Below are 12615 nucleotides of genomic sequence, written 5' to 3' on the forward strand. Positions count from 1 at the left end.
TTTAGGGACATTTTTAATAACTATAATTGAATTTAAATGTTTTGTAGACTAATGGATGTGTAAGAACCGGCTTTATTATTCTGCCAACAGCGCCATCTGTATGTGAAGTGTTATAATATCGTGGACTCAAACCTATTTTACAAAGGTTAGAAACTTTGATGGCTCTTTTAATTATTTTTTAAATTTAACTTTAAAAAGATTTCTCAAGCATTTTCAAGTTATTTAACTATGTTAATAAACTCTTTTTATATAAATTCAATTATAGTGTCACTGGAGCTTTTAATATGACCCCAATCCTGACCTAATGTGCAAAGTTGTAAGAGTTAAAAAATATTATAAGGTTAATTCTAATCTCCTATTTATTCTATTCTTTTCAAGTGCATAACATTTTACATTATTTTATTTGGAAAACCAACTAATTACCATGTGAAATTTAGTAGTATTTCTCATACTAAGACCCCTTAAACCTGATTAACGAATTAATTTGAATATCTAAACCTTAACTTTAAACCTCTCATGCCACTTTCTGTCGCACAGAAACTGCTCAATGCATGCCACGACGATGTACAGGTGAACTTTCGCACAAAGGTGCATGAATTCCATGTCGTCCGATGGCTGGTCCATACAAATTGACCGAAACATGCAGGAATTGGCTAATAGAAGAGCTATGTCTCATCTTTTTTCTGCTTTTCTGCTCCCCAGATATTGTATGTACTCTTTGCCGAGTGAAAGCCAAAAGTTTTGTTAGCTTTTAATTATGGCAAAAGTTTGTTGTTGCGGCTAACAAGTGGCACATCCCGGCGCATTGCAACGTCAATTGGACACACAACTTCAAAGGACCAAACGCTCGGAGCGCCAGGACCAAAGGAATGTGTGCAAAGTATTGGCAGCAAAGTGCTGACATAAATTTTCAGGTTTCAGGCGATTTTTAATTTCAGATAAACCCCGACTGTTAACTTCGGAATGGCCAGAAGAGAACGCCGAATGATAAATGCATTTCCATTGCTAAGGCTGGAGCGTGGGCAGGCGCCAAATTCAAATTTATGCACAAGCAAAAGTCCGCAGAAAAGTCGCGCCAATTTGGTGCCTGCCTTGATTTAAATTTCAGCGATAGTGGTAGCGCGATTAATTACAATAACTATTTATCAACACGTATTAATCATGGTTTAACATGCTCCCATAGCTCGTCGTGTTGCCGCAAAACAAAATGGCGTGCAGCGGTGTTTCGGTCATGTTAGGGTCGACCATCGTCCAGAAAGCGAGGTGTGCCTAGCCCTCGTCCTGCTCTATTTGCATTTTTAAAATATTTTTTTTATAACTACCTGGAGTTTTGATTTACTGAGTTTATTTTAAGAATTTAATAAGTAGGGAGCTTAGAGTTGTCAGGATTTTATAAAGATTGAGATCAAACAGCTACTTTTTTTACTAAAAAAATTTATGTATATATATTTGAATATGTATAGAAACTCCTCAACTTCCTGATAATACGAGACCTTTCTGCTTTTAAGAACATCCCATCAACCAAAATGATTTTTTGATTGGCCTTTAAACTTTTCAAGACTTCTCCTCCTGATAAATATCAAACCCAAAACCCACTCATAAACATATTTTAATTCTGGGAACATATGCACCTCCGCCAATTGTTTGGCAGGCTTAAAGACCCAAAAAACACTGGCCCACGGCATTAATTTTATCTTCTGAAACTTACTTAAATGCTTGCTCGTGTGTGGGCAATTAGGCTGGGGATATTATCGGCGGAGTAACTAAATTGAGCGCGAGCCGAGAAGTTTTAAGCGACAGCCACTGATTGTTGCTCCAGGGGGAAGTCCCTTTTCCATCTGCCACACGTTCTCCACACACCCACACCTTCATTCCCACACTCTACGAGCATTTTATCACGAACAGAGCTATTAGATCCATGGAGGACTGCGACTCAATGGACGTTGACGCGCATCTTGCCAGCTGCATGCTAAATAAACCTTCTCAACAGGCAACAACTAAAGCTGGTTAAAATGTTGAAGTGGAAGAACTCGACTTTGCAAAAACCTGGAAGTCTTTGAATGAAATATGTAGTAAGATCATTTTTGAACTGAAAGATTGGATAAATTCTAGAATACAAAAGGCTTAAACTCCTCTCACTTCCACATCATAAAAGAAAATATGTTTATACTTTAAAATTCTAGAGGGTTTTAAATTTTGTATTCATTTTCTTATATTTTCATGCCTTCGTTTTCTAGATGTTTGATTACTTGGATCTCGTAGTTTGCTAAGGAATTCATGGCAATGGTATAGGCATATGTTAAAGATTTTCTTTTATCTTTCATCTCCCTTTGCTATCGATTGCAAATATCGAACATACCCTATTACAGGGTACTTGAAACGCAACAACCAGCAAGCAATGCCGAGCGACAGTTATAGCCCGAATGCGTTGTAATTGTCAGTTGAATGGACATGCGAGGAACCAGGACAAGAGCAGGAGCAGGAGCTGGAGCTGGAGCTGGGTCAGGAGGAAGCTAAGGGGAAAGAACAACCCAGAACAATTGGCTCGGTGCTCGATTTGAGCCACTGACGCGTGTCGTAGAAGACGCAAATAAAGTCGCACGTCAGACCGGATCCATTCCCCGGGGGAAGGGAATGCGAAATGTGCAAAAATTGCGACAGTAGCAGACGTGAAACGAAAGCCATAGAAAGTGCAACGACAAGTGGTTCTTGAAGGACCTACTCCTTGGATAATTCGGGCATTTGATTTGTTTGTTTTTGGTTTGGGATTATTAATAGCAGCACGCAGAAAAAGAGATGGATCTAACTGCAGAGATGAGTCCTTGTGGCAGCCACACAGCAACCCCATAAATTTCTGGCAAATCCCTGACGTATGGGCATGGAGACAACTTTGATTGGCCTGCCCGGTGATTTATGCCCAAGCTCATTAATTATGACCTTTTGCCCAAATGTCGATGTAGTCGCCGGGTTATGGCTTACTGACAAAAACCAGAGATGCCTCCGGGGTCGCCATCGCCATCACTCACCTGTCCAACTAACGAGGTTCATAATTAGCAGCACCTGTATGGCATCATTCCTCCTTTTATTCAGTAAACTTTCGAAGCGTGTCGATTGACCAGGTACCGCCTTCGATTTATGGCCCAACCAGAAGGAGTAGGAGCTCCACTAAAGAAGTCGTATTGAAGCCCATTTAAATCCTGCACTTTGTCGACAATGTTGCCAAGTAAATCGAGCGTTTCAATGGCCGGCAATCGGCTCTTAACTCGTCTCCGCCAAATTCAATTATTTCCGCAGGCTATTTCCTCCTTCCGCTGGTAATGATATACACATAAAGTCGGTCCGGGCAGGATCTGAAGTGGAGGTGGACCCAGAGGAGCCAGTGGAAATTGCATTTAGGCAAACTGTGTCGCCAACTGTGCACGCATTTTATGCATTTTATTGGACGAGGCCAGAGGGAAAAGCATGGCAGGATGGCCAAGGTATGCACAAATATCAGCATTAGATTAATGTTGGGACTGTGCCAGAGATGGCCAGCCAAATGATATGGAATAATTGAGAGGTTTGAAGTGAGGTCTTGGGGGGACTTGGGGAAAAGAATTACCAAAGAATAAGTCTTTACATCTTCCAGGATTTCTTACCTTCTATTTAAACGGAACAAAATAGTTTATTATTACAACTTAAAACTTTCCCATTAAATAAACTCCATTAATAACTTACCTCTTCCTAAGGCACAACCCCAGAAACCAGGTTTATAATAATGCAACTCAAAGCCTTAGCCTTGGGAGTTTTAAACTGGCCAAAATGTGTTCATGACTTGCCCATATTTTCGGTTATTTCTGCATTTCTGTTAAGCGCCTTAGGACCTGAAAACGTGTTTAGTTTTCTTTGCCCTAAGCGTGGACACCTTTTTTGGCTGACTATATAGAGTGCACAGCAGGCATCGGCTTAAGATTGCTTGCAATTTCCCAGGAACAAGGACTCCTTCGGCAACAGGGACCTCCCGCCGGAGTCTGGTCGGCATTATATCAGCTGTGAGGGATGCACATGCATAATTGAAATCTCCGATTGCAGCAACGGACAAGGCATTGCCGCTTTCCGTTTCCTTGGACAATTGGCAATTGAAAAACGAAGGCGACAATGTTTTCCAAATGACATCCACGCGGCCAAGGCGCAGGCGCCGATTCGAGTGGAACGCATTGGTGCCACGGGTAATGCCGCCTCCAAAAGCGAGGTGCTTGGTCCAAGGAAGCCTCAGTGCGACATCGGCTGGCAAACCAGACGCTTGGGCTCGTCGTCGGCTTCGAATTAAAGGAACATTTAAACGTATTCGATTACGTTTCACAACTGGCGTAACGGTCTTTTGAATAATTGAACGCAACGCGTGTCGAACTCGATGCCAATTGATTGCTCATACGCCGCATGGGCCCAGCGAGAACACAAAGGAGCCACGAGTGGGCGAAATACAAATAGAAATAGAAATTGTTGCATGCTCTCGGGCGGCGCAATTGTTGATTGATATTTGCAGTCAGTCGGCTGCAGTGCTAAAAATCGAGAGTGTGCCTCCAGTGCCAGTGTGTGATGTTCCAGAGTGTGCAATGTTCAAATGCTTTTTGATTAAAGCTCGCGCCTGAATAGTTTTCTATGCAATCGGAAAATCTCCTTTTAGCCGCCCAAGTTCGCTAATTGCTCAATGCAGTTGCCTTTGTCCCGGCTTTCGGGTAAGTGTTCCAGGCATAACCATAGAACTTTTATATACTACATATATATTTACAAAGCATTTATTGTGGTGTCAACAAAACCAGGCGTTGATCGCACAAGAGATTGGGAACGAAAAAATAACAGCAAAGAAAGTCGAGAACCATAGCGCGAACGAACCGTTTTCATACAATTTAATGCTCCTTGCTGTTGACTTTTTAAGGACCATCTTTATTGCCAGGCAACTGGCAACTGGCAATGGCAAGCCTCGCTTTTTGGGGCTCTCTTGGCGAAATCACTTAGCAATTTGTGGCCCCATTCGGGAATCCTTTTCAGTTGGGCTTTTGCCTTTCTGCGGCTGTCACTGTGCAGTCTGTTTAATTTCACAATTCATTTCATGTCAATCGAATTGTCTAAGGCTGTGGTTTCAGCTCCAGCTCCTGCTCCAGCTCCTGCTCCTGCTCCGCTTTCCTTACAAGTGTCGCTATCTTGGAGCCACAAAGGAAGATAACGGGGGAACTAACTGGGCTGTCACGATGCTTGAGTTTGATGTATTAACGGTTCTGGACTTCAGGCTTGGCTTGCAGCTGGAAATCGACCATAAAAATGCGGACGGATGGCATTAAATTCGCCCGTTCTGCGTGTGGCTCAGCTATGCGATAAACCTAATAGTAAACGCTCCCCTTTGTTGACTCTATCTGCTGGATTATGTTGTCTCCAACACAAAGCTTAACAGCTCTGGGCTATGGCATACTTAAAGCTGCTAGATAAACTTTAAGACTCACACCTTTGTGGGCTAGAATACAAAATAAAAAAACGAGATGCTACAAATGCAAGCACTTTAAACAAAGCTGCTTTTAAGCTGATTTTCCATTAAATTAAATTTCAAGAAAGAGCAGCACAGGTACACTAAACTTGAATCTTTGTTAAGCTTATTTCAAAAGCTGAAAAAAGGCTTTGCACTTTATTTGAAATCCACAAGTTTTTGCAAATGAAACTGTTTCGGACTCTGAAAATTGGATTATCCTTTGTTGATTGAAAAGCTGGCTTGTGTAGTCAATTTATTAGGAAAATATACCTTTTTTGGTTTTAAATTTAGGTAGTATCTTTCATTGGGAAGTTTAAATCAGAAATTATTACTGGGTTGTTATGAGAATGATTGTTTTTGGTAATAATCAGATTAAACAGAAACTTTAAGACGCTTTACGATGCGTGGTACAGGAATGGATCCTACAAATTAATGCTTATACTATTTGAAAAACGATTTAAAGCTTAGCAATTGTAGTTGAAGTTTATGAATAAAAGTATCTACTATTTCACATATTAAACGACTTTCTTGTTGTTTAAATTTTTATTCATTTACTTCTATAGATGATATTGCCATATCCTGCTCTGCATTGTGTGTATTTTTAGATTTCCCTATAAAATATTATTATTCATAATGACAATTTCACGGGGGGTCACCTAAGCTACCGTAAATGAATTTGGTTGACAGGCAACATACAGTTGTGGCAAATGGAGCGGACAACGGGGCGTATGCTTAATCGTTTTTCACACGACCCACTGCAGCTGTTGGCCGGGGCAAATGGAATATTCATATCTTGTGATAAACATACATCTAAACATAATCCATTGTGAAGTACTGAAAGTACTTCAAACAAGTTGCTTACCTAACAAAAAGCCCGAAGGAGGCAGGATAACTGCTCGCGTCCTGATTTCTGCCCTTGCGAAGTTCGCGGCGCAACGCCTACTTTTTTTCCTTTGGCTCTTCGCTCTTCTTGTGGCGGCTTTTGGCCGGCTTTACTTTTGCTGACTGCTATTTTATGGTGGCCATTAAAGGAAATTGAATATAATTTTGTTTGCTAAGCTCTCCCATAAACTCCCAAAGGCCAAGTGGCTAGAGCCATGGTGTTGCCGTATGATTTCCCCCAATGTCTTCGACTTTGGTGAGGTTTTTCATATTTTATCAGTGTCGGGGAGCAAGGAATCAAAAAAAATAAAAAGGTCGGTCGGTAGGTTGTTCTCGCTATACTAATGGATCCCTGGATTGGCTATAGCTTCGACTTTTGGGTGCAACTGGCAAACTTTTGGCCGCTGGCCAGTGCTTAAATGTGATTGAGAAATTGCACAAGAAGTGGCAGATTTCGCAGCTTAAATTTTTGGGGCCAAACCTTTGACCTCCTCCAACCCCAAGGAGATGAGGAATGAAGCTTCCAATTTCCTTTACCAGTAGCTACACATATTCACCCATTCGACTGTGTGCTGGTCAAACATCTTGGCATTCTGACAGCTAGTCTATTCAGATTTGTTTGCTGGCCCGGATCCAGTCAATATTGTGGCCATTTGGCCAGGCTTAGTCGTAGCCACAGCTCTTAACTTTTAGCATCTTGGTCCGGACTTGAGCCCGCTGCTTGCTTACCGATTTCATTATTTATTCAAGTTTACCGAGCCAAACCTGCATATTGGGGCCAGGAGTGGGGGATATAACAAAATAATAAATTGTTTCTGCGGTTGTTTCCTCACCCATTCTGCCCCCATTTGTCTGTTTGCTTGTTTGCATTGTCTTAGTCGTGGAGTTTTCCTATTCGAATGGCTTGCGGTTGCTGTTTGCTTATCTTTTGGGAGCCTTTTGCCCATGGATTTGCAATCGTCCGAGGCGGAAAAAACATTGTTTTCATTTAATTTAAATGTTTTCGTATCATCGCAGCCACACTCTCTTCTCGAAACTCATTTGTTACAATATTTAGCTGGGCATTTGGATAGCCTTTTTTTTTGCATTTAAACGAAGGACTTTAAATGATGAATGATGTTGGGGAATTTCTGCATTTGTAGGGTCACACAAAATATACAAATCGAAGGGTATATATAGTAAATAGCCGGAAAAACTTATATTTTATATATGGTATAAAGCCAGAAATAGATTTCATCTTAAAAAAAAGAAAATACATCTATGAAAATGTAAAGATTTCTAAAGAACCCTCGAGAAACAAAGCTCTTGAGTGGGTTTCTTGCCCTTGAGTGTCATGTCTCTTAAGGAGGGAAGTGCTCTAAGCCAATGATTTTCCTGATTTACTTTACCAGGTGACAGCGTATATCTTATATATGTTGAACGTGACACCATCATCAATCAATTTCGCAGATAATTCACCCAGAACATCATTGTAATTCGATGCAAAAAGCCAACAGATCCTTGCTATTGTCATTGCCTGAATAAATTCCTGGCTATTCCACCGGGTACAAGGACAAGCATTGAAGGCCAAAAAAACAGCTCACATAATTAAGACAAACCCGAGCTTAAATTGACATTTCCAAGAGAGTGAGCCATGGGGGAAAAAAACCGGAATACAGCGAAATAAAATGGGGAAACATTTCATTTCTGTGCCTCCCCATCATCGCAGGATGATAAATTGAGTGATGACGGGAGAGAATTTAACTGCTGAAAGCGAGGGACACTCACCTGAACCTGCAGCCTACCCAAGTGCTGAGCTGCTGTGGTGTCATTGTAATTTTGATGAAAGCCAGCGTAAGGTCAGCGGACATTACGCATACGCCATGGTGGCCATGGAAGGGGGCTGCGGTTAAATCTAATAAACATTTCCGGCTTTATGCACGCATGAATGTTAATGTGGATTGTTCCCCGAAAACTTTTGCGACTCGAGACGGCAGTTTTCAGCCAGGGTTTAATGTACTAGAAATTATGCCTGAGCTTCCCCAAGGAGCTTGCCATAGTTACGGGTATCCATCAGAGCCTTTCGGCTGTCATCTGCCTGCTTTCCGGAATTGCCAACCTCGGGGCTGTGTGCCAAAAGATTTGCCAGGAACTTTATTTGTCGAAAGATAAATCCACTTGAGTTGGAAGTTGGAACATTTAGATGGAAGATTAAAGCTTTGAATAGTGGAGAATTCGCCTCTGGCCTTGGCATCAAATTAGCCATAAACTATAGTTAAAGTCGAGGCAGTCATTTTTGATTTCCGACTCCTAATTAAGGAGTAACATTTAAAGTTCATTCCTTTGGCAACGGCCGGGCTGTTGTGCCAACTACACGTGTTGAACAAGTTCATGAACTTCGTCACAAACTTTGGCCCCGACTCTCAGCTCTCACAGCTCACAGTTTTTTAGCTCCTGCTCCTCCCCAGCTCCCCTTCTATATTTTCCTGCCAGCCATCTGTGGCTTTTCCCATTTTTCCTCTGACGCCGCTGCGTTGACGACATCCGGAGACATTTCTTTTCACTGCTCTGCATTTCACTGGCATTCCAGCCTTCGCTCATTGCTGTCGCATTTGATTCCTGCCTGTGGGCACCATGGGCTCAGGGTCATCGAAAAGTAAATATTGGTATTGTATATTTAGGGAAAATGTGATAAAAAATATTACAACTTTATTGAGGGGAAAGTATTTAACCTATATAAGTTTAAAAGGTATATTTAAAGTGTCAGGTTTATCCAAAATCATTTGCTTAGAAATCAACAATTATTGTTTCAAGTAAATACTTGAGTCATTCCCTTGAACATATCTAGTAAATCCTCTTTAAAATGTTCTAGGGATATATGTCTGACAGTGCCTCCTGCATTTAATTTCTTATTTAAGCTGGTGGAAAAACCTCATCTTAGGAGAAATTTGTCCAAGAGAAATCGTTTTTCATTTTAATTGTGGCAAAGGTGAGCTTGGTTTCCTTACAAGAAACTCGGCAAATGAGTTGGCAATTTTAATGGCCTTCCTCCATGTGGCTGGATGGGATCGGAATAGGAATTGGAGTCGTTGTTAAGATGCCCTTGCTGGGGAACAACTCTGTGTCCCGTGGCGTGCCAGTTGGTGGTACATTTCGACCCATGGTGCAGGCCAGGACTCGGGATGACAGTCAACCATTGAGATGTCAGTTTTTGCTAGGCTCCCAGCTCCTGTTCCCGCTCCAGGTCCTGGCCTAATGTCTGTTTGGTTTCTTGGCACGACAGGCCGCCTGGCTTCGTCGTCGTCTTGTGATGAAAAACTTATCATAAAACTTTGGCAAAACTGCAAAGTTGTCAAGGTTTTTGTCATTTGCCTGTCTCTCTATTCTACTCGCTGCTTTTCAGCTGTGGCTGGGCTAAAATAATTATAAATAACTTAAAAGCAGGAGAGGCACAAAACCGAAAACCAATAAACAAATCCCATTCAGAAAGTTGCTCGCCCCACAAAGTATGCTAGGCTAGGTGGAGGCACGCGATTTCTGGCATCCGATCGCATTTAATTTTTACGGTTTAATTGGCACTATAAACAGCTAATAAAATCGGAGGCACTCCACGTCAAATGGCCAATCGATGGCTGAAGAGCGGCCACTCGAAGCGAACAATAAAAGTGCTCGAGCCAGGACATGGCTGTATCCTTATGTACATATACATATATATCTATAGTATTGTCTGCCACATGATTTGTTTGCCTTCGCCGGGCTTCCTGCCATTGACAGACTGTCATAAATATGAAACACACAATATGGCGACCCGAAAACTACAGATACACGGAGATATATGTATGTCCTCTGTATGTGTAGTTGACATCCAGGCAGTGAGGCTTCAGAATCGACATAACAAACTGCTCAGGTACACGAATCCCCGTGTCCTTCGCCAAGGCAACGTTTGATGGAATGCCTCCGCCGTCTACAAAATGTTTTTCCGCCCGTAACTTTTCGAGCGTGAAAAATGGTTGCAACTTGTTGTCGCCAGAAATTTAATTAATTAGACTGCTCGTTCGACAAAACAGAAATACTATACACATATATACTGATTTTGAGTGTAGTTATCAGTAAGTTTTAATTAGCAGCCATTCCATTTTCAATTTCAATTCATTTCATTACCATTAGGCAAAGATAATTGATGAAATGGTGAGCGATTTTTATTTCAATTTTTTGTTTGAAACCAAAGCTATTTCGTTGTTTCACCGAATATTAATTAAATATTAATAATCGAATTTGGTTTCACTAAATTATATAAACTGATTAATTGCATGCTCAATTATTTATTTTATAATCGGGATAAATTTATTGGATTTGGGGAATGGTTTATAATTATTTAATTGTACAATTTTATGAATAAACAAAGGACTAAACTAATGGGAAGTGTGCGTTAGACTGTGAAATTAGATTGAATGGAAAGATTTATAAACTTATTCAAGAAAATCTTACTAAGAAAAGGCTTAGATTAGGGTTCCTTCCTATTATCATAAAGTAATTAATTCCTTGGCATTTTCAAGTCATAACTTTCTAAGAAGACATAAGAGAGCATTTGTTCTCTTCCTTAATTCTATTTATTATTTATTACATTTATTTTTCTTACACAACTGCAGCTCCTTTAAGAGTTAAACATTTACCTGGCAATAAAAGAATACTTCCCCCAATTTAAATGTAAATTCCCAACAATTGCTTAGCGATTAAGGTAGGGCTGAAACACGCCAAAGTGGGACATTTGGGCCACCATTTTTATGTTAAACACATTCCGTTGCCATTTGTGGCCTATAAACTTTGGCTGTAAATTTTTACAACAACAATAGGAGACATGCATCCAGTTCCGAGGGACACCGAGGCGGAAGTGCAAAACAAATCCGGCTAAATGCCATTCAAACTAAATCACTGCCAATCTGTGTGCAGGCGCAGGAAGGAGAGGGACAATAAGGCCAGAAGAACCAGAAGCACCAGAAGAATGTGGCCTAATTTATTTAAATAATTTAAAATTTCGGCCCCGTCGGGAATAAACAAAGGAAAATAATAATAGCAGCTGTGTCTAGTCGAGTCACTGCCTCAAGATAAGAGCAGCAGGTCGCGGGGTCCGCAGACAAAGCGTTCTTGGCCAACAAAGGGCCAAAAGTTAATGTGCGCCTAAGTAGCAGCAGTCCGCCCAATGTCGGCCCATTAAATCGCAGCCATTTTGTCCCATCCCGTCCTCCTGGAAATGGCCCACATCCGACAAGTGGCAACTGCCAACTGCCTGCCTGCCGCCGGATCCTATCTGCTCCTGTCGCCTCCCGTTTAGGCCCGGTCCGTATCTGAATCCGAGCCTTTGTCTGCGGCCAGTGCGTTGATTACTTTGGGGAAATGTGCGTGAAAGGTAAACGCCGTGTACCGTGTGCCGTGTGCTGTCATTTTCTGTTTGCCGTCTGCCGCTCAAATTCACTTTGGCTGATTTATTTGGCCACCTTTTTGGGTGGGATCCCAGTTCCCAGTTCCCAGCTCCCAGCTCCCAGTTCCCCCCTCTCGTTGTTGTGATTTCTCCCACTATATATCGTGTATATGTACTGCTTGGCTATGATTTTGCGTTTGTTATTGCGTGGCCATAAATCATCGCATCCCTGCAATAATAAACGTAAATTATAATAAAGCCAAATATTTGCTTTCCATTCAGCTTTGACAGGGGTTTTAGCTCAGCTCAAATCCTTGAGCGACTGACCATGAAAGTAAATATTTAAGCTTTAAAACTCTTTAAAACACTTAACAATTAGTGTGAAGAGGAAACTCTGACCTTAATTGCTAATGGATATTGACCAGGCTTTCAGTTATAATTAAAATGAAGTGATTGCATTGGCAAAATAAATCTCAATGGGTTTTAATACCAACCGGAACTTAATCAAAGTATAAATTAGATCATACAAAAAATATGGGAAATAATAGCAACTTTCTAGCTAATTTCATTACATTTTTAAGAACTTAATTAAACTACTGTATGAGCAAAATGATATGCATTGTTCATAATTTTCATGCTCCCGTGTACGTACAAAAATAAACAATTTCATTGGCAATAATATTTTTAAAAAGCAATCCATTCTGCTTTCATTCGCTACGTATTAAATCACTCGCTTGTTTATACACAAATTAATTCCATTTCCATTCAATGATTGTGACTGTGGGCATTGCCGGATCGATGGAACTCAGCCATTCTGTATATATATTTCAAT

At 41.0% G+C, this 12615-nt stretch overlaps 1 protein-coding gene across 1 annotated transcript in view; it reads left to right on the forward strand.

Annotated features, from left to right (window-relative positions):
* Window positions 1-4237: 4237 nt before the first annotated feature.
* LOC110178289 (uncharacterized) overlaps window positions 4238-12615 on the forward strand; it is a 52473-nt gene continuing 44095 nt past the window's right edge. The window contains exon 1 of the mRNA XM_086828605.1: window positions 4238-4718. The gene's annotated coding sequence lies outside the window, so the exon portion shown is untranslated. The remainder of the gene's footprint in view (window positions 4719-12615) is intronic.

The sequence above is a fragment of the Drosophila serrata genome, unplaced genomic scaffold (assembly GCF_035046125.1).
Source record: "Drosophila serrata isolate PLE 108 unplaced genomic scaffold, ASM3504612v1 contig_184, whole genome shotgun sequence".
NCBI classification, from domain to species: domain Eukaryota; kingdom Metazoa; phylum Arthropoda; class Insecta; order Diptera; family Drosophilidae; genus Drosophila; species Drosophila serrata.